This window comes from Sinocyclocheilus anshuiensis, unplaced genomic scaffold (assembly GCF_001515605.1).
Source record: "Sinocyclocheilus anshuiensis isolate Anshui unplaced genomic scaffold, SAMN03320099.WGS_v1.1 scaffold1276, whole genome shotgun sequence".
Lineage (NCBI taxonomy): Eukaryota > Metazoa > Chordata > Actinopteri > Cypriniformes > Cyprinidae > Sinocyclocheilus > Sinocyclocheilus anshuiensis.
Window position 1 is genome coordinate 238,093 of NW_015544217.1, and position 6,478 is coordinate 244,570.

At 37.2% G+C, this 6,478-nt stretch overlaps 1 protein-coding gene across 1 annotated transcript in view; it reads left to right on the forward strand.

Moving 5' to 3' along the window:
* The window catches only part of gnb1l (guanine nucleotide binding protein (G protein), beta polypeptide 1-like), a 115,499-nt gene extending 109,378 nt beyond the window's left edge, over positions 1–6,121 (forward strand). The window contains exon 9 of the mRNA XM_016497945.1: positions 6,082–6,121. The gene's annotated coding sequence lies outside the window, so the exon portion shown is untranslated. The remainder of the gene's footprint in view (positions 1–6,081) is intronic.
* The last annotated feature ends 357 nt before the right edge of the window (positions 6,122–6,478 follow it).

The window sequence follows — 6,478 nt, forward strand, 5'->3', positions numbered from 1 at the left end:
TACACACACACACACACACACACAAATCTGTTTGACATTACTCATCTTGCTGGATAACTTGTTGACTAGTTCACCATTGAGGGATGAGTTTGCATTTCAAAAATAGGTAGCATTGTTTGTGAACATTTCCTGAAAAGTGTGACTGCTGGCCTGGAGGCAGCTTCATGTTTGTTCTGGAAGTGTGTATGTTTGTTGTGTTAATGGCAGTGTTAACTCTTCAGCAAGGTGAAAGAGTATAAGCTCTGCTAATTAAGATAGGACGTACACTGTTTACTTTTCATCGCATCCGCTCATTTGAGATGTAGAGATAAGAAGGGAAGAGAAAGAAAGGGAGAGAGAGAGAGAAGGAGATGGTTCATCTGGAGTGGTGATAAAAGCTGTCACACATAGTCTCTCTCTCTCTGTCTCTCTCTCTTTGCCAGTTCATGGAAGGCGGGTTATCTGTTCACATATCTTCATTCTCTTCCTCACACCTGTTGATAAAAGAGATCCTTGCAGGAAACTCAATTCCTGTCATCACCTCACTGTGTCTTGTGCTTCTGCTCTCTGAAGTGCCAACAATATTTTAGTGCCTCTCAGTCCTCTTCATTCTCTCTCTCCTTCCTCTGTTCTCTTAAATCTATAATTAGAATAGGAGGTATTTTGTATCATATATAAGTACAAGGCTGAACCTAATCCTTGTTGGCTGTTAGCCTGTGTGTATTTTTGTTTGGATAATGATAATAGACAGATAAACATGGATTAGGAGGGATATAATGATTGATATCTGCCTTGATGTCAAGCACCCCTGAAGAAATCGTTGTTGATATTCAGCTGTTGTGTATTTTTTGTTAATTATTTCCACAACGACGAATTTTCAGCATCATTACTCCAGTCTCCAGTGCTGATTTGGTGCTGTTGAAAGTTCAAAAGAACAGCATTTATTTGAAATATAGGTTCACTTTTGATTCATTTAATGCATCCTTTGCTGAATTGAAGTATTATTATTATTTTAAAAAAAAAAAGAAAGAAAAGTAAAAGAAAGTTAAACAGTAGAGAAAAAAAATTCCCATGGACTTGCATTGATGGGGGGACCCGGGTCATATCTAGAGACCTGAATATCATAAAGACTTGGGGGTGTAATTACAGTTTTTCTCGATTGCTTAAACACATTTCTTGAAACTATGCCTCATATTCTCAAAACAGTAAAAACAAATCCATAACGTCTCACCCAATTCCCCAAACATCCTATTTTCAGGTCAAAATGAAGCTCTACACTCAAAACCATTCACTCTTGCTGAAAAACCAAACTTTTCCCTCAGACATCACACACAAGCTTTCAAAAACACACACACTACAACATAGTCTTACACACTGGTGAGATAAATTCAAAACAATACTACAAATACCAAAAACAAAACCCAGTAATAAGTTATGTTGCTTGTGGTTCTCCCCCTCAAGGAACTTTTCACATAATGAACACGTGTATACATTTGCACATTTTTTATTCCTTAATGTACTGTACAGTACAATACACCAAACAACAATAAAAAATATTCTGCCCCAGCATCACATCTTTGTTCTGGGTCAGGCCAGAGAATCTCGTCAACATCACAGGCTATACTGGCCCTAGCTAGGCAGCGGGGGGGAAATCCTCTTCCTCTTGCCTGATCCACCCCTGGCATCAGCTGAAATGTCTAGTCAGGCTTCTTCCATTCCATCATCTCTGTGTCCTACAAAAATAGAAGTACTGATTACTGTAACTGTAACATCCTTTTTACAAAATGGAAGCAGACAGAAACTCTATCTGTATGTAAGGCAATTTGATGCATGTGTTGTAACAGAGTACAGAACTCAAAAGTCACAGTAGAGTACACTGAGGTACACCTACCTGTTTTCCTCCCTGAGGGCTCTTATGATCGAGGCGACGGTGAAGCAACTTAAGTTTGGCTGAACTCATTGCCCAGCCTCCCTCATAGTCATACCATGGACAAAGACATGGTCAACTAGTGGCACGAATTTCATCTGAGACTCCTTGTCTCTCATCCTCATCCTCATCCTCCTCCTCTTCCTCTTCCTTCACTCCTTACTGCTCTTGCTCATCCTCTTCCTCCTCCTCCTCCTCTCTGGTGTCATCGACCTTTTCAATCACATCTCTATGGATCCATTGTTCCAAAACTGAATGAACTGACTTGGGCTCTTTTATCTATCTATTGAAGGTTCTGATTGGTGTGTGATAAATTTTGACTCTTAGTGTTTCCACGTGGGTAACTGTGTGCTAATTGAGCTCAAGTTATGCTGACTTGAGTGAACAATATTGAATGCTATTGCTTTCTAAATGACAACATGGTCTAGGCAATGAGAAATGAAGGGATTTGTGTGTAGAGTTTTGCAGTGACAGTTCAACAAATCTGATTCATGTGTCAAAAAGGGGAATAGTGTTTATAGTTTAGGGAAATGGGTGTGCTTTTTGATAAATGGCTTATGGTTTTGAAATTTTAGTTCAAAAGCCTGGTTATAGTGTTTAAGCAATCGAGAAAAACTGTAATTCAAGCAATTAAAAACCACCCAAATTAACCAAGCAACCGCCTAGCAACACCCTAGCATCATGGCACCTGTGCAACAATAAGCAATGTAACTATGTAACATTCCTCTGTACGTTTTTTCTTTGCTTAAGTAGGAGGCAGAAACTGTCATCCAGCATAACCTTGTAACCGTCAGAATGCTAAAATTTACATGCCCATCTTGTTGCCTGATGAATTACCAATCAGGCAGACGATTAATGCTCAGTGATGTCTCAATCATACATCACATCGATCGGGCTGCCAGTTTTTGTCCAGTGGCCAGATCGGCAGCTTTTTCCATCATGGAAGAGTGTAGGCCAACTTTGGGGTCAAAGTATCGAAAGAGCTATTTGAAACCAATATTTATTTCTATTTACTATGCTGTTATCCTATTCCTTTTTTATTTAAATTTTACAGTCAAACCGATGTTTGTAGGCTTCTTTAAGAGTTACCTCAGCACTAGATGAGAAAGACAAACCAATGCTTCCATGTATAGCCTACATAAAGGCTTTTATGCCTCTATTTTAACAGTGAGCCTACCCAAGGCTTACAAAACACCGGTGGAATGTTGTTTCTTGACTTTCTTGGATGCCAGGTCATTTCTGATGTAATAGTGCCAGTAAAACTTGATTCAAAATGCAAGCATGACTTCTAAACAATAATGCAATATGCATGGGAAGTGTTTCAGCATGTTGTTGTGCTATTTTAGTCCTAACTGTGAGTTATTCAGTGTTGACTCCCTAAAGTTGCTTAGTTTCAAAACCTAGTGAGCTGTTCAAAGAAGGCATCATATATGTGTATTCTCAACATCAAGTCTATTATCTAGTCCTGTTATCGTAGCAACATGCTAACATCAAACTCTATTGAAAACAATTGTGAATCCAGTAACCCATGCTGAGCGCTACACTGTAAAAACAGTATGTTTTACAAGAAAATACTATTTCAGTGCTTCTACTTCAAAATTTCAGTGTGTTACTCGCCATTTGCTTGTTATTATTTGTGAAATTTACTAGCAATTTCTCTGTGAAAACTGGAAAACGCAGTAGATTTTGGAATAGCGTTAATGTTTACAGATTAAGGTTTATTGAATTTGCACACCAAATAAAATATTCCTGATATAAAATTCTTGACAGCATAAGCTGATCCAAGATCAGCCCATGCCTGAGCAAGCATAGTGACTTGCCATGTTTATGTTTTTTTTTTCTTCCTTGATACGGGAAACGATGTACTGCCATGATTTCTGTTGAGGTTGGCAGGGCAGGTAGACATAACATGGCATGTTTGTTTGCATTCAGTTTCAGAAAAGAGACAATGCAGCCTGAGGTGATCTAGAGGTATGCTGTGAATGTGTGTTTTAAACTGCAACATTGATACCTTGGCAGTGTTATAGTAAGAACTTTCTGTTCTTTAATTCCTTTTAAACCATTTGACTACATTAAAGCGCCTGCTACTACCTCACTGTGACCCAGGTGGTCGTCTTCTCTAGCACCCCCCCGCCCCTTCCCAAACCCAAAACCTAGCCGTCAACCTGAGATGTATGCAGGAAAAGGCAGGTTTCCTGTCTGAGAAAGCAGCACTCACTCTGGGCCGAAACTCTGATGATATGTACAGAATCCAGTTGTGGCGTTGGTCACGTTAAATGCAGTCAATTCTTCAAATGCGCTCTGCGTAACATCATCCAAGTTAATTTGAGACAGAAAGAGAGAGCAGGACACAACTGGAGTTCCATCTGTTACATAGTGTGATCTTATAAATCATGTTTTATGATTTATTAATGACATTTTCTGTTTTCTGTCTTTATACAAGCTTTGTTAAACAGTACTTTTGTCTAGTTTTCCTGACATTTAAAAGGTTCATTTTCTTTCTGCATAAGATTTTAAGCATTTGTTTATTTATTTCTTTATTTACATAAGTATATTTTTTATAAATATAAATACAAATATAGAACATTTACATAATAAAATATTAAAATTCTTAATCATTTTAATATAATATTTTATAATATTTAATGTTTTATTTTTAATAGATATAAAATATATTTATGTTTAATATTGATGTATTTAATATAGTATAATATTTTATAACATCACAATGTTTTGACTGGAAAACCTGACTAAATAAATACTGATCTAGATAAATACAAAATACGGATTTAGAAGTACTCCCAATTCATTCTATCACCTCCCAGTTCAGTGTTAAGGTGTAATGCCAGTTCAGATCCACCTTACTCATTATCAGAGGTGTTTCTGAAGTTGTGAAATGCTTGTATTTCTTATTCGGTTTCTGAAGATCCTGAAAGTTCACTGTGATTTAGCAAGGATGTTTATTTCCTATAACTGTGTCCTTTCATGGTGATTCTGGCTTCCCCAGAAACTGTAAAATGTCCTTCCTCCCACTCAGTGTAAACTTGACCCCAGACAGGTAAGACAACCACCCACTCAATCCTCAGCAGAAAGAGACTGAAAGAAGATAAATATTCCCCTCACGTGGGGAATGTGGTAATGTAGGCCTTTGAAAGGTATAGGCCGTTCTTATCCATCATATTGCATCATATCTCATGGCAGGCAGACTCCTCTGCTGTGGACAATGTCACTGTGAACTCATGCCTCATTTCTTATTAAGACCTGCTCAACACTGACAATTAGTCATTCACAAAGCTCTTGGGTCTTTGACGGCATTGTGAATGTGGTACTTCTCTGACCTTTGACAATTTAGAAGCTTTCATGACAGCTGGTTTAAGTTACACCTCATCTTAACTAGGATGTCACTAGAGCATTTTATTTATTTTATTTTATTTGATATATATATATATTTTTTTTTTTAGAGGATCCCTGCACCTTGTAAGGTACTCCCTTCCTAAAATATAAATCCAGCTTTATATTTTCATGTATATATACATTTTATTTTTCGTTTTGTTTCGTTTCATTGTTGTCATGTCTGATTAGGATGAAAAAGTGGGACAGACAAGGACAAGGAGGTTAAAAATGTACTTGAAATGCATAGCAGGACTGAAATCTTTAGGTCAGTTTTTCCCGATTGTTGAGCTTCTTCTACTTTTGTAACACTTAGACATCCTTTCACCCAGTAACATCTAAAAAAAAATGTATTCCAGTCTGCTGTAAGGATTTAATGGAAGGAACAGTGGCACAGGAGCAATATGACCTTCTCAGATTCTCTTTGGCCAATTAAAGCACACCGGACTGAACCTTTTCCCTCTCAGACTACATTTGGTGTTTGCATTCAAAATACCAGAGCTCAGAGAGCCAAAATTACCCATTGTTTTATGCTTTACATAAATATTTACAAATGCAGCACCAGAGAAGTTTACGCTAAATGGACCATATAAATATTCTGAGCGCAGGGAGAAAGATGGTCCCACGAGGGCCACAAGTTGTTAAAATTAATGTTTGTGGCAGAGAGCAAAGCGGATTACAGTTAAACGCCATGAAAGCTGTTATTTTTGGTGGATGCTATTTTTAAGAAAGGTTTGCTGCTCTCCCAGCTGAATTTAAAGCTTGAATATTTCTGTTTTCTTCAGGTTGCCGACTTGTGGGATAGTTTGCAGAGAGATTCGGGGGGTCTGAAAATGTCCTTGTGCATTTGAAGTCATAATGAATTTGTCAAAAATAAAATAACAGTTGATTAAATGGAGACTTTTTTCTTTCTGACATTATGTAATGGATTGAGACCTGCATTCTGAGTATATCATAAATATAAAAAAGATTGAGTCAGCATTGGTTACTCTTGCAACATTCAAAAGTTTGGGATCAGTAAGATGTTTTTGAAAGGAGATTGTTGTGTTCACCGAGGCTGCATTTATTTGACCAAAAATACGATAAAAATAGTAATAGAAATATTGTGAAATATTATTCTAATTTAAAATAACTGTTTTCTATTTTAATATATTTTATGCAAAGCTGAAATTTCAGTAGCCA